The sequence below is a fragment of the Strix aluco genome, chromosome 1, assembly GCF_031877795.1.
Source record: "Strix aluco isolate bStrAlu1 chromosome 1, bStrAlu1.hap1, whole genome shotgun sequence".
Lineage (NCBI taxonomy): Eukaryota > Metazoa > Chordata > Aves > Strigiformes > Strigidae > Strix > Strix aluco.
Genome location: NC_133931.1, coordinates 110,928,961 through 110,949,229, shown reverse-complemented (window position 1 = coordinate 110,949,229; position 20,269 = coordinate 110,928,961). Strand labels below are relative to the sequence as shown.

Here is a 20,269-nt window from a genome sequence, read left to right as displayed (position 1 = left end):
CCCAAGATTTTACTCTATATTCATGACATTTAGGTAATAACTTGCAGTGAAGTGGAGTTTAGTCCGAGAAAAGGCTGTTGTGGAGGGTCAGTAGCCAGGCACAGGCTTTTCATGTACTGTTGACTCAAGCTATTTTCCACCATTACTCTTTAGGAATACCTTCCCACGACACTTGGTGCTGTGCAATGGGCTGTCCTTCCTTGTGCCAGCTGCTGGAGTCTATATTTGGATTTTGCTTTGCTAAATCAATGAATTCATCCCATAGTCTTGGACCCTCCCAGCCTTCGGACCACAGCTGTAGAGAACCATCAATTATAACCTGCATCAGGATGCCAAATAGCTAAGGCCTCTTCCATCTTCAGTTTTTTTATCTGTGTTCACAGTCCCCCTGCCTTCTGAACGGGCAGGTGGGTGGGATGCCAGAGGGAAAGGCCATGACGCAGCTTTGATTTCTGGCTGTGACTACCCTCGCTGTGCAGGACAAGGGGACCAGCTTGGGGAAGGATGGGGCTGCTCAGTCCAGGTTCACCTTGGGAGGGTGGCATAGGCTCTTCCACTGTCATCCCATAAAACCTAGGAAAGGAGCAGGGCCATTTGTCTTGCTTTATTTTTCCAGTACTGCTGTGCAAAACCATAAAATTTTTCAATCTTGCTTTGCCCACGGAGGCAGATAGGGGGACTGCCACTGTTCCTTTCTTGTCTACGCTAGAAAAATTACTTTTTGCAGACAACATGTGTCAGCATGTCTGCAGCCAGGCTGGTGCTGCACACAGCTTTGCATGGCCAAAGACTAGCCACATTCAGCACGGTTTCTCCTGCCAGTTAGTGACATCTGCTGTCAGCAGCAGATGATTTTTCTGGTTAAAATGTGCCTATGGTGATTGGTCTTAGTTTATTTGGAGGTATCTGTCAATGCGCTTCCCATTTCACCTTAGTTTCCCATGGTCAGTGTTATCTGCATAGGTGGATTACATCCAGTATGCTTTTATATTCTTTACCACTCTTTCTAGGCAAGAAGGATTTTTCAGACTATCTTCAAATCACTAATCATATAGATGCAATGATGCAAAAAAGGGGAAGTTTTTCAGTCTCTAAATTTCAACTGTAGAGTATGGGCCAGACCTGCGACCAGATTCATTTTCATCTTCTATCTCTTTCCTGGGGTTTCAACTCTGGAACATGCTACAAATGATCAGACTTTTAAAAAACAACCAGGTTATTATTTCTTTTGATGTATAGACAAGACCTTAGTTTTGTATTTGCTCTTTTAGACAGTGCTACTTTCATGCAGGGGAAATAGAAACTACAATTTGAACATCTCCAAAGGTTGATGAACGCTGGTGGCCTTTCACTGCTGGTCTTCTTTGTGTCCTTTGATAAGAGAAGTCTGCAGGGCAGCGCTCATGTGCATGTGACTTTGTTCCCCCCACAGGTAGTAATGTAAGCAACAGTAAAGCTAAAGAGTTTTAAAGTCTCAAGCTGTCTAATCAGAGGAAATCGTTTGGATATAAGTTGTGGAGGATTTTTTTTGTGGTTGTGGGTTGGGTTTTTTTTTATCTGTAGTTTAAAAATGCAGGAATACATGTAGGAGCAGATTTTCAAACTCATTTATGTGTCTATTTTCCATTTAGATCAATCATTTCAGAATTTAGTCCGTAAGCAAGTATTTGGTTATAAGTGCTGGAGAAATGCTGTTTATTTTAGTAGGTTTGTTCATACATTTAATGTTAAGTACATTGCTTTATCTGCATCTTGTGAATGCTTGTCATGATCCCATGAAAATGCAGTGTGCATCCAAGCTCTTTTGATATGTGGTTAGAGTCAGAAGTATTATTAATCACTTAAGATACCAGATCCAAACTTTACAGATACCATGGGTTCTCAGCTTCTTAGATAAAGTCCATGGAAAATGCCTCAAAAATGGGCTGAATAAACATGATAAATGTTGAATCAATCAGTTTTCTGATGTGGAAAAATATGGAATGAAAGAACCTGATCACAAGGCAGAAAAATGCATGGTTTGGGGAATACAGTATGTGTAGTAGAGTAAGTAAAGTACAGTTAAATCCTAGTCTTGGTCCAGCAGCCCGTAGCTCTTATGGAGCCCTTGCTGGGTCTTTGACTGAGCTTGTACTGAACGAAAACACTGATTTTAAAAAGAAAATAAAACTCCTAATAATGATGGTAAATCGCTGTGCACTGTGAGAGTCAATAGGGCGATGTGTTGATCACTCTCATGTCTCAGTTTATGGGCTTTATGGAAATGAGCCTTTGCTTTATGCAACTTTTGGGGCTATGAAAGCATCTTGAAGGAGAGCCCTGGCTAACCAGTGATTAGACTGAGAGGGTTTTTAAGACTTCACATGGACTCAGCTACTTGCCTGCATGGATTACTAGATTTGTTCCCTGGTTTCACTTGTGTATTCTGTTTTCCCATTGACCGTAAAGCTGACTGAAGATAACATTCCCATTTGTATGGGAACTAAGCATGGGCAGACACCACAGTCTCGCAGCTGAGTTGGTATAAACCATCACATGAGCTTCCAGCATCTGCTTTAGCACCATGTCACTTCCAGCAGTCACTGGTAGAGTCATGAACAGGCAAGGAGGGCCTGTAGCATCCATTTTGATTCAATCAGGGGTTGGAGCACGTTACAGCAACTTGTGTAGTGATCATCCAACTATGGAGTTGTCGTTGGCCCATTTGGTCTATACAGCAAATTTAAATGCAGATTGGTTGTTACTGAGACGAGGAGATGTGGAAAAGCAAAGAAAATATCTTCTAGTATAAAGCTCTGCATGGTGTCAGGTTTAGGATTTTTTTCCCCATCACCATACTAAATCAAATAAATACCAGTCTGAATTAGGAGATCTAGTAAGAAGCCTTTTTGTACTTGCAGTTTGACAGAAGTGAAACTGCTGTGGAAATTATGTAATACCAATGTTATGTTAAGATCACTGATCTAACTAATTCTTATATTCCTGAATCTGTGCAGTGGAGCTAAATCTTTCCATGCTGCTTTCTATTTTACTAAAGTAAGCTCACGTTTCCTTTGTCAAAGCAAAGGAGAACAAAGATTCCACTTTTTAAAATTAATTGGTTTAGGATTTTCTAGCCTAGTGAGTTAATTGATTTTAATTTTATTGTACTTAAAATAATGAACACATCAGCTGGAGGAGGCTAGAAGCCATGTTCTTAGTTTTAAATAAGAAGAGGACAGGCAAGGTCTTTTATTCATGGCAGAAAATAGGTCTTGGGTCTAATTTTTGAAGACTGACCTATGAATGGTTCCCATCCATAAGAACCTCTAAAGAAATGTATTTGATAATGTGTGTATTGGGGCCACTAACTGTGATTGCAGGTCCTTTGATAATCCAGCAAAACTTCTGACATGCTTCCCTGGCACAGTGTGGGACATACTGAATGAAGGATGACACCATGCAAAGGACTCAATTCAGGTTCATAAAAGCATTGTATTACTCACTGGCACACATATGCGTGTTAGCTGGAGGTCCGTGCTCCCCAAAGTTTGCACTATTTTTGGATTTGCAGGATGGGAGTTGTAAAATGCTCGGAAGCCCTCTCTGTGCTGTGCCAGCTGGTGTACAAAAGGGTTTGTGCTGCTATGTGGGAGTGTGTGGATGCTCTACCAAGTAAAGTGCAAAAGATGGGGCAACAAGATGAGGATTCACAGTGGGTACAGTGTGAAGCTGTGGTAAGCAAAAATGTTGTGGTGAACATTATTTTGAGAGTAATGTCCTGAACAGAGACCTTTCTGACAGGAAGATTTTGGTCTGTAGGGTCACCTATACACTACTGGCGGTAATCTGTAACTGATACTCTCCCCAGATTGCTTTCTCTTTGGCCCACTTTCTGGATGCTAGAATTTGTTATCCAGCTAAACAGCTAAACCAGCATATCTACAGTGCATTTCTGGAAAGGTCCAAATGTCAGGAACTAACTGATTTATGACAATCCTAAAACCAGCAGTGGTGGTTGACAAATGACAAACCTAAGGCCAGTGGTGAGCTTACGAAGGTCCCTGTGCCTGGGATCTCTAGGATGGATCAACAGACTTAACTGCCCTCCCCTCCCATGAGGGATGGCTGGTTCTAGCATGGGGCACTAAGTGTTTAATGAAATCTAAATTTTCTTATTCCAGCTTTAAAACAAAACAATGGGTTTGTCTGGGGTTTTGTTGTGGGTGGGGTTTTTTTAAATATACTGTTTTCTTTCTCTATAGGCTTTCTGCTATGCCCTTTTCTGTCACAGTTCACCCAGTATTTGAAGACTCTTCTCTATCTCTAAGAAATTCTTGTCTTAGATTATGGAAAATATTAATCTGTGTGTACTTGACATGCAAAACAAGTACTCGGAGTCTTTGATGATCAACCATCAAAACACCTCAATTTCTTAGTTAAATTATTTTGAAGCTTGCCTCGGGGTTCCTATAAGCACACTTTATTGGTAGACAACTGCGACAGTTTGTAATGGGATTTCTTTGTAGTTTGCTTCTTGCAGCATCTCCTGCAGCTTACGGCTCTCAGAGCCCGAAATGCAGCTTTGAAAGCCCCGCGTAGGTGTGTGACACAGGACTGCGGGTAGGGACGGCAGACAGTGCCGCACTGTGCGAGCCCAAACCCATCTCCCTGGGAGCTCCTATGCGACTGTGAAACGTAAGTGCCCTCCTGTGGGCATCCCGCTGCTCCTCCTTGCTGTATGGGGAGGCTGGGATTGCCTTGCCTGCCTGGAGATGCTTTGGCTTAGGTTTTGAGCAGGATGCTAAGGATCTTCTATTATGCTTGCTTTTTTTTTTTCCTTCTAAACCTGTTCAGACAGTGAGGGCTAAAAGCATCCCTCCCTCCAACCTGTGTAACAGCAATAATTTCAGCAGTTCAGGAAACTTTCTCCTCTCCTCCTCCCAGGAGGGTTTGCCGTTGCCCTCAGGTGAGGATATGGCCCTCAATTTCAAGACAGACAGTTAATTGTGTTGACAAAGGCACAGACCCTAATGTAATTCATCTTTGGCTGGGGAAGGCATGTGAAGGTAAGCCATTAATCATATCATTCTTCAACAAATGCCATTATTTGGGAATCCTGAGCATTTCATTTCACTGCGAATGTATCTGCTTCATCGCCTGCCTGAGCTGAGCAGGTTTGGTGTCAGATTTGTTTACTTAACCTCAGTATAAGGTTTCCATAGCTCTTCGTGTTCACGGTCTTTCCACAGAGCTGTTTAATGGTGAGAGAACTGCGCTTGGCAACCTGAGCTGTAACTCCAACAGGATGGTGCTGTTTGCAGTTACGCGGTTGCTCCAATTCCTCTCGCATGCTGACGTGCCCCCCATAGCGCTGAACAGCTGGAGGCCAAAATGGCTTTAATCCATGCAAAACAAAAATCCACATCTAAACGCTACAAAGGTCAAGACTTTCTGAAGAGAGGGTGAAAGAATTGCACATGAGCTAATGCTTAATACTGGAATGAGAGTAGCTAAAGGTGACAAATAGTGCCTGTGTTATTTATTCTATATTTAACATCTATATTGAGGGCCTACCTCCATGTTTCAGAGAGTCATAGAACATTTCCAGGGTTGGAAGGGACCTTTAAAGGTCATCTAGTCCAACCCCCTTGCAATGAGCAGGAACATCTTCAACTAGATCAGGTTGCTCAAAGCCCCATCCAACCTGACCTTGAATGTTTCGGGATGGGGCATCTACAGCCTCTCTGGGCAACCTGTAAAAAGTAGAGCTTGCTAGAGAAGTGTTAAGATTGGCCATGTTAGGTGCATCTCGAAGGATTTCTGAAAGACAAGAAGCACAAACAGTAGCTGAAACACGTAGCCAGCTAATAAACATGGGGTTTTGGCATAGGATTCCCCAGGGAGGCAGCAGCGCTTGGTGGCAACACAGCAGTGGCCTAAACTTGTTTGGGAGACTGAACCTCAAAAATTAATTGATGTGAACATTTAGATGATCAGGGAGCTGAATTTTTTCATCCTTCGGAAGAAAGTATCGCTCCTTCCAGTGGAGCTAATTAAAATGTGGCTTTTACCCATGAGAAGATCAAATTCTGCTGTATTATGTGTATTTAAACACATCTGATTTACTACATCTGTCTTTCTCAGAGACACACAGGGGAAGATTTGACCACTGGGCTCTGAACACAGTGGAGCACTTTCCAGACTTGGGTGCCTGAAGTTAATCGTATAAATCCTTGCTGAAACACCTAAGCCAGTTGACTTGGGGAAGAAAAAAAGGACCTTCTTAACTAAAAAAAAAAGAGAAGCAAAAAGGAAATATTTTGGCTAATTACAGTGTTATTTGTTCACCACCCCTATGAAGGTGGTGAGCAATAAGGAATAGTTTCCTTCATGGGCATCTCAGTGTTGGGTTTTGTCCTTCAAAGCCAGAGGAAAGTCCTTACTTCTGATGCAATCAAAGACACTCTCATTGACAAAAGTCTACTTATACCCTTCCTTCATAAATATGTAAACAGTAAGGAATGAGGATTATCATCAATCTGACATCTTGTATGTTCACTGGCATTCACAAAAAACTTTCAAGCAAATGTTGGGGATTAGTGCAAACCAGTTTGTACAGCTGTTTAGATTTTGTTGAATCAGAAGTGCAGTGTGCAGAAAAATACGGGGATTATCAGCAAATTCTTACTAGTGGTAAGGGAAGACAAACGGATAGATGTTCTGAATTTAGAGAAATGGTTAGAGCCATGGCTATGGGGTAACTGATACGGACTCCGTTGCAGTAGTTAGGAACATTTTTCTTTTTCCCTGGTTGTCTTTGTTGTAGAAACAAAGACAAAGAAAGGAACTGAGATTTAGCATTTTTCTTAATTACATTAATGTATTTAATTAATAGCATTGCTTTGGTATTCCTTCGTGATGGGGCCATACTTCCTTCAAATTTGCTTAACAGAAGTGGATTTATGCACTCATATTATATAGACCAGTGGGGCAAAGACAGTGTAAATTAAAATGCAAAAAAAAATTATCATGTCTTATTTCTGCATGTTATGTGGAGCATGTCCATGTAATATAGTAGCACATGTCCATGCAGTCAGAGAAGCCTTGAAAGACAAGATCACCCCCAGATTTGGGATATAGTGGTGGCAGTGGGGTGGAGCTTCTGTGCAAGGAAGATGTCATCAAGGTGGTTTCTGTCCCTTGCCCCATGGTGATGTTTTGCTTTTTCCTTTAACCACAGAGTTTAGGGGTGATGAAAGGAGGTGAAATCTCAGATATTTTTTTTAGACAGTAAGCCCTGGTGAGGACTGAAGGATGATGGCTACTCTGGGATTGTCCCCAGCCTCGGAGGATGGTGCTGGAGGAACATGTGGCTATCACAGAGGGTGAAATTCAGAATAAGGCACCTTGTTACGTGTGGCTGTGGCAGGGGCTGTAGGAGATCTGGGTGGCTGCAGCCACCTCAGTGACCCAGGAGAGCTTTTTGTGCTACTGGGGGAGCCACACGTTAGAGGGTGGGGGTAGTGAAAACCCTTGGGAAACTGGCCTTAGGTCAGCTCTTGCTCCAACTGCAGTTTCTTGGCATGGTTTTTGTTATTAAAGACATGTCACCACAATTAAATCACATTAAAGTGAAACAAGCTGATGAGCGCTGGTCAGAGGAAGCAGAATTACACTGTGTAGATGAACCTCACATGTTCACTGCTTTGTGGTTGACATTAGTTGGAAGGAGTTACAAGGTTGTGGTACATGTTCTTGTTGCGTTCAAGCTTTATTTGCTCTCTTGAGGTGATGCTGTCTTGATGTTTAGTGTTACAATATGTGGATTTTTTTGGAGGAGCAATTGCAAAGAGAAGAAGGGTATGCCCTTTGCTTCAGCGTGTCTGAACTGAGTCATTCCCCAGTGCAGAAGGGCTCTGCAGGAATGCGGCACTGATGTTTGGGATGGGATTGTTGAAAGAGAGAGTTAGCTGCTTGCATATTCAAAACCTGTGACATCATTAAGTAAATAAAACAAATGGCACTAAAGAAAGTATCCGACCAGCACATCATTTCCTTTGGAAAATAACCCTACAACGTGCTGAAATCTGCTGCTGCAAAGCACCGGGATAACTGTGGATTGTTCCTCACTTAGGAACCATGTCAAGGGCCAGACTGGAAAAATGGTCTGCAGTGGATTTTTTTGTTTTTACTTCTCTGTCATCTAGCTGCCAGGAAGAGGAGTTTAGTGCTGTATTTTGTATGTGCACTTCGGTCCTGTTTCTGTTTCTGCCTGAAGCTCTCTCTCAAGTCCTTCCAAATTCTTTACCATAAAAGATAATAAAACACTACAGCACTTCACTAAATGGCATCCAGAACTGTTTCTTCAAACTCCAAGGCAAGTCAGATTGGGAGCAGGACAGCAATAAGGGGAAAGACTGGGGAAAATTCGCTTCCTTTCAGAGTAGCTGGAATTCTGCCATCAGTGAAAACCTGGAATCCACCCACTGTAATGAAAAATTAGGAAGTACTTAATAATGCTCTTTTTTCTCAAGACTCCATGGATACCCACCAGTAATGATTTACTGTAAGCTCTCCATGAAAAACAATGTTAAATCTTGCTGCCTTCTGCTTTGGAGGTCACAGAGAGATGGCTGAGCAAACCTCAGCAGTGGCAAATGCAAAGCATAAAATACTGTCATTGGGCCATGGTAAGGAGGGAGCCAGGTCTTAATCACATAAACAGATTCTTATATACTTTCCCCATGCTATTTTATAAAGTGCTTATATAACTGAAAAGATTAACCTTGGAAAAAGAAGGCTAGAAAAATATTTTTACGGCTTCTTATTTATGAACTTACTATGGTCTAGGAATTAGTTTGCATTTTACAAAGCCAAAAAGTGGGGGAAGAGAAAGGAGGAGGGATCTGAATAAGGAGAGATATTTACATGGCTCTCAGAATATTAAAGAAAAACTAAAATCCCGAGGAGTTACTGCTGTCAGTTACAGACACACAGGCAAATCCTAGACTGGAGCAGGACTCCGTATCCAGGCAACATCAGCATTTTTTGTTAAGCTACTGCCAGCACGGCTGACAGCTTTTGCCACTTTATCATCACATTAAAAAAAAGAAAATGCCTGGCATCACTGAAATTCTTAGAAATTAGTTTCTCATCTGTCCAGCAGATGCAAGGCACATGCACATCTTGCAGAAATTCAGAGAGAAAAAAACCTTTGATGAGTTCATGGCTAGGAAGATGTGTGGTTCCTTGTTTCTCTCTAAATGTGGCACTTCATTTTCCTCAAAGTTTCTTATCCTCTCCCTTGGACACAGATACTTACTATGCATTAGGGAATGGGTCACATTAAAGCCATTTATAAGCAACTTCTGCTGCTGCACTATAGGTTGCAGGATTAAAGGAGCCCTTTGCTGGGCTAAGAAAGCCTCCACCTCTTCTTTCCTAGTTCTTTTTTGCATGGTGCAAAAGCCAAGTGTCTAAATGAGGTTAAGAACTTCATTAATATGCTAATAATGTTAATATATGAAGGGAAGAAGCCCTTGCATTTGCAGTCTTACGGGGGTAAAGTGGGCACAGAATAGGTACAGCCCAATGGGCTCAGCACCATAAGGCTGTAGGGACCATGCTGCAGAGTAGGTAAAGAAAGGACATCGGTTTGCTGTGTCTGCTTACTGAAGGGCAAGTATTTTTGTGCTGGAAATGTTAATACAGCAAAGCTGAACCTTTTCTTGGAGCTGAGAAGTTAAAACTGTGTTGAGCAGCCAGCCACATTCTTTGCCATGGATCAATGCAGGGAGCACTGAGCACTCCCCAGGCATGGTTGCATGTTTTCGCTCTTGAAGCAAAAGCAAAGCCACCCTTCACCTTGGGAAGTGCCTTGTGAAGGTGACCAAGAAAAGATCGGTAAGACATATGGAGCTTCCCAATCATTAAGGTCAAGTAACGCAAAAATACAGTAAAACTTATTGCTAAACACGAGGATGTTTAGCTCGCTGCTCGCTAAGTAGCTAAGCACATTAGGAGGAGATGCAGGGGGAACTGCTAAGCTGCAGAAAGTCCTTTGGACTCTGCTGGCACCCCACACCTTCCCTCCCACGCCGGATTTGTGCAGGCTGTGATGTGTCAGGTTTGTGTGGGCAGGGAGGGTAAAGACTGGAGCAGGAGCATCTCTCTCTGCTCCCAGGTCCCCCAGAGCTTTATGTGTGACCCTAAGCAGATCTTCTCTGGGTTTTGGTAAAGTTTCATTAATTACTATAGTTTAAGAGTGTGAATTTTGTAGCAGGTGACTGTAAAAAGGGAGGGCTGAAGGGTGCAGAGAGAATTTGAACGGACTGATTTAGGCTGGTGATAATGATGGCTGTGACTCAAAATAAAGACCAGTAGGACCTTCCTTGTTACTGCTGCTCTTGATGCAGGAGCTCTTGTTATGTCTTTTAACACATTGTGCAGGAAAAAAAGCCACTTGGAAATTAATATAAAGACTTCTTGAGAAGTTCAGTTTTGCTGGCAATGAGCCTGGTTTTTGCTACTAAGGCTGATGGGAGCTTGGTCGCTTGGACCAAGGTTGATGCTCTCTGCCCTGTGCTTGCATTGTCCCACTCTGAGCAATTTCTGAAGACACAGGGATTTTGCTGTTTGTCTTTGAACACATAGACAAATAAACAGGAAGGAAAGCCATAAACCTGTGATCACCATAAATATCTGCTTCATCTGCTGTAGGTCTTTGTTTTCTTTGAGATGTTTAGTTATCTTTCTGGTTAATAGGGGTAGAAAAGGGATTGGTCTAAGCATGAGACTCTTGCAGTACAGTAACTCACAGCATCTGAAGATGGCTTTTCATCTGAAGCTCTCATAGAGATGTTGTGAGTTATGCCTGGTCATGCAATTGCCTGGTAGCAGAGTTGAGAGTAAAACCAAAGTCTATTAAATGCTGTACTCAGCCCAATTTCAGTGTTCCTTCCTCCCCTTTACTGCCCTATCAGTATTTTATTATGACTGGAAACAACCTACCTGGTTTAATAGGAATATGTAGCTTGGAGCAATAATTTCTGTTTGTGTCTATTAGCACAGAGGTTTTAATATTTTTTGCTCCAGTGACACACTTGCAAATAAGATGACTGTCAGACTTGCCAGACCTTATTGCTAGCTGCCAAGGTGATGATGGAGTATTTTTTTTCCACAAATATGCATTTTGTAATAATAACAAAAGCATTCAGTCTGTAACACTGATAGGTTTTTATAGGCTCTTTTAGACAACCTTGACTCCAAGAGCCAGAATTGCACCAGGCTGCGTTATGGAAAGCTCATAGGACTGCATTAGAAACATGACCTTGAAAGCAAATACGCCCAAGTGAAGGACTAAGGATGCAGGATGCTTTTGCGGCAGACCAAGAAATTCAAGAGTTGGGCTTTGTGCTGCTGGATATAGCCAGAGCTCTGTAACCATAACACTGAGTTTCTGCTTCGATTCTTGATGTGGAATTTAAACTGATTAATGATGTTAGAGCTACTTGGTGGACTGCTTTCTACTTTAAGCATGAAGCCACTTCAAGATGCTAACATTTGACAAGATTTGGGAATCTTACGGCACTGTACAAGTTCTGGTCTTCCATGATACTAATTTAGATAGTCTTCAAATTACTTTACAAGGTACAGCTAGTAGTGTGATTGGCCCAATGCATTGCTAAGCTAAGTCACCACTGAAAGAGATTTCGTGGTTCCGGAAGTCTCTCCTTAATTTGAGGCTTAATGTGTTTTGAGGAAGTAAAGAGGGAAAGATGCTTCTTCAAATTAAGTGTTGGCCTGAGAACTGTGTTGAGCTGGGATATGCCTGTGCACTACCCTCTGATTCACAAGGGCATCCTAAAACCGAAATAACCAAGGAAGTGTTGCACAAGGAGTTACTGTGATGTTGCCTCTTCCCCACTCTGTCGCTGGCTTTCAGGCAGTCGCCCCAAGGACACAGTTGACAGCCTTTTCAGTCTCTTCCTTTATCATTAGCTGTTGTGAAAAGGTTTCAGACTATTTTTTCTCCTGCCAGGTATCCTGTGTGCAGACTGACAGGGTTGGCTTTTCCAGGAATATTCTCTTACTGCCTTGTAGCTCCCAGGTTTCCAGCCCTTCTGTCATCCAGGCATAAAGACTCAAAAGCTTTCTCTAGTTCATGTCTGCATTGGTCCCAGCCAACCCACTGAGATTTTTCACACAGTCCTAAATATAACAACTCTGAACTTTACAGTACTTGGTGTTTTCCCTTCACAGTGAATGAACAGGGAACTTTTTACCACCCAAGCCGTCCCACATGGTCCCTTGATTCACTCCCACCGTAGGCTTGTGGCTCCTGCAGTTGCAGCAGCTTCCCAGCTGGATGCCATGGATGTGTCGGATGCTTTTTTCTAGTTACCTGTTTGCCGGTTACACAAATTGGTAGAATCATCAAGAAATGGAAAATACTGGGGCTTGGATGGTTTCTAGCTCATTGTAGACAGTAAAACAGTGCCAGCTTTCCCTTACATGTCCACTGTCTTGGTCTTTGTCCCTTTTGTATCCTGGCAGATTGCTAAGGTACCTGTGTTACCATCTCAGTAAGCTGCAGTGTCTGTCTTTCACGTTGTGCTTTCATCTCTCTTAAAAAGTAGGAAAGTCTTTTGCTAACAAAACAACCTGAAAAGAAAAACCAGAAAGATTTTGAATGATTTCTCTTCCAGACCTCATGTATGCGATAACGAATGTTTCCTCCTCTATACTCCCATCTGCTCTGACAGATCTTCCGTAATCTGGGTGACTAATTCTAGTAATCTCTTCGGAGCTGGAGCTTGTGAGACAGCCACCTCACGCACACAGTGGTTTAATGCAATGTGAACAATATGTCATGTTCTTGCAAAGGAAGGAGCAGAGCCATAAAGTCCAACAGACCTCTGTCTTGTTCTGTTCCTCGCTGGCATCTTGCCAGGCTGCTGCACAGGGACTTTTGGAAAGTTACTTCTCCCTGTGCAAAGAAGATACAAACCATGGTACTTACCTCCCTTCTGCTGAAGGGGAGAAGCTGCTATATGAGATCTAACTGGTGGTGGTTCCCGAGATGTTTATCTTGGGAAGTTAAGAGAGCTGATTTGCCAGTTGTTCAATTATTATAACATTAAAGTATGCAATGTACTTGGGTTTATTCCTTTGCTTACAACTAATGATGCTTCAGGATCATTAATTTGTAGAAAAGTAAGGGTAGAAAATGAAGATAGATTGTGGGGCGGGTTTTGTGGGTTTTTTTTTTGTTTGTTTGTTTGTTTTTAAGTCCCTTGTATTGTTTCTTAACCACCAGATGAAGGTCTACCATATTTGCTAGGGGTGGCTTGAACAAACAGACCAAGGGAGCTGGCTGCAATGCAAAGAGGCTGTGCAGGGGGTTGGATTTCAGTGCAGTTCCTGTCTGTGCATGGTGGATTCCTCCCTTTCTATTATAATCCCCTTGCTGGAGCAATCCCACTTGTAATGACAATGCAGTGTTGGGTGATCCTTTAGGAATTTCCCCTCTTGGCATTAAGCCTATGTTTAGTTCATCGGATTGGGATCCAGTCCTGTGCAATGTCCTTAGTCATTCATGTAAACATACTGTTGGTGGCTATATAATAAGTAGTTAAAATCCTTCCTATGGATACCCTGGCTAGTCATTGGGATTTTGAGAACTTTGAGCCTGAGTTCAGTGAACAATTCAGCTCACCACTGGTCTAATGCTGCAAGACTCTGCTTTCACTGTCAACAAAACAACATTTGCAATATGTCCATTCTGTGTAAACACCTGCATTAGATAGCCGTATAGGTAACCTGAATGTAGCCCTCAGCCTATGCTGCACCATCCCAGCAGCTAAGAGCAGGAGAGCCACATGTATGCAACCTCCTTCGCCCTTGAGGTTAGGAGTTCACAGGGAATGGTTCCTTCCTCCGGAAGTTGGTTCTCTCTTGCAGCTGAACCAAACGAGGTCCCTTTTTCATCACTGAAGAACAGGAGAGTCGTCAGTGAAGTTGCTGGAGCCAGGAATGAGAAAGGCTTCTCAAGTGTTAGTTAAGCATTTAGCTTTTCAAAGTGTGGTTCAATTTTCTCTTCAGTCAGCATTTCTGTGTTGTCTCACATGCATAATAGCTTGCTGCTGACCACTGTCTCTAACTTTATGTGTATAATATATATATAGCACATATGTCTTTATGATATCCACTGTGGCATAAGAATGGGTCATTTGTGGGATGACTGTCAACCCCAACATTGCACTATCAGCATTTTTTATTGTTAGGGAACACTTACGATTATTTTCAACCAAAAATAGCAGATAATAATAATACCAAGCCAGGAGAAGAGTCTCTTTGTTGTCTTATTCTGTTCTTAAGCACATTTCTTGGCTTTTGCTGTCAGATTCGTCTGCTTATTGTGGGGAGCAGAGGGATACAGAACTTGAAATTACTTTGAAATCTCATCATCCCACCTAGATTTTAAGATGAGGGCATTGCTTCCAATATGCATGTTTGTCACTAAAGTTGTATTTTGTGATAACTGTGCCAGCGTGAATGTTAAGACTGCAGTAATTGTGTGTGAATCTGTTTTATTACTAATGCTCCTACTAGCTTATGAATTGCAAAATGAAGGCTGAACGCTGGGTTTGTATAGGGTTGACATCCAAGGACAGCTGAGGATTGGTGCGAACTATTTCTAATCCAGTGAGTTTTCTTCTTCTTTCCGAATAAATCTCCTAAGGCAGAATCAGTGGAGGACTGTATTTCTGTGGAGTTGTGGTGCTCTTTCAGTCTCTTGTGTTTCAGGGTGTTCACTAGGGAATAGTGGTATGAATCGCACTCTTCAGGTACTAGCCATCCCTAATGTATCACTTTCTTGGAGTAATTTCTGGCTTTATTCATTTTCTGTCATTCATTTTGTGACCCATTCAGTGCTGATTGAAAGACTAATTTATACTGAAGGTGATATTTTGTTCAGCCCCACAATGCGCATTTTAACTTCAACATCATTTAATCTGTTCCAATCCTGCATGAGAAGTGAGAAGCGGAAAAGAAAGAAGAACATGAAGAGGTTGAAAAAGAGATTTGTGATGTTCCAGTGAATCCTCTCTCCTCACATTTTTGTGGATGGATATAGTTGAACAACTTGATAGAAGCAAGAAGAAAGAGAAGCAAGAAGACATGAGAAAAGCACAAGTGGAAAGAAGCTTCTAAGGAACTTTATTGCCCCTGCTATTTTTTGTAAAAGTTACTGCTAAGATGTTTTTCTTTAGCTGAGAACTTATTAAATTTTAGGAGTGGTGTTGTCACACCAGACATCCTGTATTTGCTGGATCAAGTGCTGTTTTGCTGTTTTGAGCACAGCCAGATTGTGGCATATGTAAGAACGTCTCCATTTTTCACGTTATGAACTGAAATTGCTAAAGAAGTGAGTGCTGGAAACATATGCACCACAGTTAATTAGTAGGATGTGGGAAAACGATAAAATTATCATTTGGATAGGATCAGCTTATCAGTCTTCTGGGGTAGGTACTCTGAGCCTGAAAATATAGTGTTTTTCTTACTAGAAATCACCAATATGCCAACACTACCATCACCGTTACTCCTATTCCTGCTGTTTCATATTATAAGCTCTGGAAAGGTAGGATAGAAAAACATCACAAAAATGCCAGGATGTAATTTATAAGTAATTTACCAAGAGTTTGGGGGAATCTAGTGTGCACCTTTGGGACTGCTGAAAAGAAGTAAAATTAAACTTTCAGATTTTTCAAAACCAATTTAGTGCCAGCCTGACAGCTTCAGAGATTGAAATCTTTCTTAATGCACAGTGAAAGCAGCATGAAGTAGTATAAGAAAAGGGGATAAGGACAAAAACTCATTACAGTGAAACACTTGGTTATGATTATGGAAAGTAATTGAGCCCAGCTTGGAGTCATAAACTTGCAATTCTTTTATGGGGTGTGAGCTGGACTTGGACCAGATGGAGAAAGTGGTAGTTTGTATTTCCCTTTGAAAACGCAGGCAGCATGCTCTGTTCAACCAGCCTGCAAATGGTGTTTGAGCAAAACAGGCTTTTTGTTATTGTGCATTGCATCACTTGTAGTCTTGAGCATTTTTTTTAGAGCAAAGATCTCTTTTATATATTTCTCCGTGTGTTATTTTGAAATATTTTCCAAGTTTCCTATTTATATAAAATACGGTTGCAGTTGCAATCAGTCTGGTGTTGTGAGGCTTGTAAGCATCCCGGCACCACTAACAATGATAGAAAATGTTTCATTTTGCCAACATTGGTCTGTAGAATTTCAAAGAGAAAATTAGAAAACTTCCAGTTTAAGGAAATTTTTAAGGACAACAAGGCAGAGAAACGATCTATGTAAAAATGCAAACATGATTCATGCTTTACCTTTCTAAGAGTGGGTCTGAACTTTCTTTGAGCGATAACAAAAATGAAGGGAGTTTTCAACAAGGAAATTCTCAGCAATGAGGAAAGGGAAATACTTGGGTTTGCTGATCTGCAGTCAGATGCCAGCTAAAGCGTTAATTGTCATTAAGGGGATACATATTCTTTTCAGCCTTCCTGTTTTGTGCTAATTAAGTTCTTAAATTTCAAGGAGGAAACTACTGGGTTTTTCCATTTTCACACCAGAATAAGCCCTGATAGGACTAACTGTTCCCTGTTGCCTGCTCTGCACTCTGCTACTGCACTTGTATCTCAGGTTAAAGCTCCTATTAAAAGGGCAAGTGAGGAAATGGTTCAAAATACAGCATTTAAAGTATTTTCACCACAGCACAGAATTTACACCTCCACAAGATGGACAAATGAGTCTGTGTTTCAAAACTCTGACATCTGGGTCAGACGCCCCATGATGGCTGAGCTTGGTTGGTGCGATGACACTTTCTGTATTTCCTATCTATCTGGTGACCAAATCTGAACACTCAATCCCCAGTTCTACCTCATAGAACAAATCTTCACATCACATCCAGCGAAAGGAAGATTTTTGTTGTGTTTGTGCCTGAAGAGTCACACTGGGTGAGGTACAAAAGGTACTTTCGCCCTGAGAGATGGAGAACTGAAAAGCAAGAAGCATTGAGAAGAGGAAGCCCAGCCACGGATGGGGCTTTTTTGGGTTGGATTGGAGATGACTCCTGCCATGAGACTCCTCGCCTTATGTGGCCTTGTGAATTAGTGAAAAATACAGCAGAAGGGGGTTTATCTTTTCTACTTTGTGCACTCCAGCCTCACTTTTTAAAAAAACACAGGTGGTTTAAGGGGATGGAAGGCTGCGATGAGCAGGGGAGGACATTGCTGGGTGGGTTGGGCACACAGGTGGGTGATGGGATAAAGGCAAGAATTGGTGTAAGGGAGATTTCTGGGAGATGTGGATCTTTTTTTAGTTCTAGAGCCATTTTTAGGCTCTTTTTTGGACTTGATGCCAGGTCATGGAAGTAAAACTGTCAAAGAAAGAGATGACTTGGGGCGAGAGGGTGGTGGGGCTGGAGTCAGGTCGGGGAGTTGTCATCATAAAGGCTGCTCTAAGGCCAGGAAATGGCTCAGGTCTGGCCATCTTAGCAGATACTGCAGGACTACGGAAGCATGTCACACACATACACGAGTGTTTGTTTGCTACTTCCCCCCAGATAATTTTATTAAGATGCCCAATGTTTGGTACCTCTCCAAGTGAGCCTGCATATGGTTTTTGGAAGGGGACAGTGTTATCCTTATGCAGCTCAAGAAACATAATATGCTATAGCTAATTTGTGAGACTTTAAAGAAGCTTGACGAGAGTCCATTTCATGGTTGTTTGGAAGGGATTTGTGTTTTCAATCTCCAGAACATAGATGTCCCCAAAGGAGCTCTTTGAAGCCCAGCTTTTTATTATTAGTTTTATAAGATCCTTCCACTGGAATCATTAAGAAGATGTAGTATCTGCTGTAAATGTGCTAGTATCTGTTAGACCATTAGCTGTGGGAGACAAAATGATCATACTTAAAGCATTTAGTGCTTTTTTAAACAAATTACTGGGAAAGTCAGTTGTTAAACAGCACTGTTTCATTTTCTGGTAGCTCTGTGCAGATACATCAGGGTCTTGCTGCTTTCCTTAATAAGGGGAAATGAGCCCTCCTGGTGCAGTGGCCCTGCTTGAAAAGGTCATCAGAGACTATTTATCCTTGGCCTCTATCAAAAAGGGGGCTGTTCCTGTGCTGAAGCAATACCAATTCCTATCTCATTAAAAGGGATTTAAATTTTTTGGTTTCTGATGACATTAAGTCATTCTCAGCAGTCCTTTGGCCACTGAAGAATGAGGAATGCTTTTCTAAGGAGGTGAAACTTGAGGTCCAGATTTCATTGATGTTGTAGGCAGCACTTCTTGTGTCTTTGGCCAAGTAAAGACTGGAAAGGGAACTGGATAACTGTCTTAAAATATGTCAAAGGCTGCTCCGGAGCAGAAGGGAACAATCTGTTCTCCATGTGCACAGTGAATAAGACAAGAAGCAGCAGGCTTAAATTGCAGGAAGGAAGATTCAGTTTTGCTGTTGGGGAGCTGGTTTTCAAATGGGAAGGCCTGTGAAGATCATCACTCTCATGAAAAGGGTTGGAAGCTGGCCCATGAAACTTCCTTATGTGGAGAGCCAGAGCTTGTCCCACTACAGCTACTGTCTCAGCCATGGTGGCATGAGCATGGCATAATGAAGGGAAAGGAGAGTGAAGATGGAGCTTGCAGAGGTAAGTGTGGTGGTGTGATGGGGTGTGAAGAGCTTTACACTTCCTATAACTATATTAAAACAAATATTTAACACTGACACTTTCCCTTGCCAATCCTTCAACACTTCTCATTGCTCCACCTGCTTCTCCTCTGCACTGGGTGAACAGTGAGCCTCAAGGGAGGGACTAGAGAAGGGGCTTTCTAAAAGCACTATGCTGACAGGATATTTTGCGCAAAAGATTGTTATTTGGTAAAAAGCACTGGGATCTTCACTTGCAGAGCTAGAAGGGGGCCACAAAGATGGGGGTGAAAGAAAGTAGGAGCACAAGTCAGGAGAGGAAAGGCTGGGAACAGCCTTAAATTAATTGTTGTGGTTCCTCACTTGGATATCAGTGAGAGCCTTGTCTGGAAGGTAATTAAGTGTCTTGTTAATAATTTGATTATTTTGGTTGCTAGATGGAAGAACAAAGGTGCCCTCTTTCACACTCTCCATAGGGTAGACTGAGGGAAGTCCCTGGTAGCTGAGGATGGCAGAGGAACCTGCTGTCATCTCTGCAGCTTCTTTTGGGGTCCCTGAAGTCTTGAGACATCCTTGCATTGATGCCTTAGAAACAACCATCTTTCTGAAAAACCTGAGCTTGTAAGGAATCTTTGTTGATAAAGGTCTTTCCTGCAGTATTCATGGCTGATTTTTCTTTTCCTTTCTAATAATAAGTCCCAGGAGCAATCATGGGCACAAAGAAAAAGGCATGCTTCTTTGTAGAGGAAGAAGGTGATATGACCTTTAATTCCTCCTGGGAATTAAAAAGATAAGACTGTCATTACTCATATAGCGTTTGATTTTTGAAAGATCTGAGCTTCAAGTTCCAGTGATGTCCAGAGGAAAGCCTGGTGCTCTGTGACTTTAAAAAAAGCTTTTGATTTAATAGAACATTTACTATAATGTTAGGAAAGTTGGCTATGATAGTTTGACCGTGCCGTGGTTCATGCTTGCACTCCTTTCCAGCTGCTCAAGATCTAGCCCACGCTGATCAACCCTTTCCTAAAATAAACAGCTCTAAATGTACAAACTCAGAGCCTAACATAATACACCCCGGCTGGTTGGGATGAGCAACAGCCCCGTGAATGTTTGTCTCATTGAAAAGACCACGAGGTGGATTTCAATTGTGTTACAAACAGCTGTCCCGGGTGCCTTTTGCTTTGCAGACAGCAAATTTGAATGGAGCCATCTATGCAGAGCATATAGATATGCATAGCACGGGGAGGACATGTCGCTAGAGAAAGTCCAGCCCATCGCTCCGGCTACGGTTTCCAGAAAGTATCAGCCTTCTTTTTATGAATTGGCAGAAGCTCGTTCCCATTAATCCATTAGTCATTAGTTGTGGAGGGCCAGGCGTTTCGGAGCTCATCAACAGGCAGCTGGACTGTGCTGTCGCTGTGAAGACCCAGGACACATGAATCAAAATAGTTGGGTGATGTCATATCATGGTGTGAGTGTGTCCGGGACGCTCACTGCCAGGAATTGTCTGTCCAGGGGTGGTTTCCTTTTACAGCCTTTTTAAAGAGTCATCATGCTGAGC

General features: G+C 42.1%; 1 protein-coding gene across 3 annotated transcripts in view; it reads left to right on the top strand.

Moving 5' to 3' along the window:
* Positions 1 to 20,269, top strand: part of PRKAG2 (protein kinase AMP-activated non-catalytic subunit gamma 2) — a 223,368-nt gene that overhangs the window by 85,501 nt on the left and 117,598 nt on the right. The window lies entirely within an intron of this gene.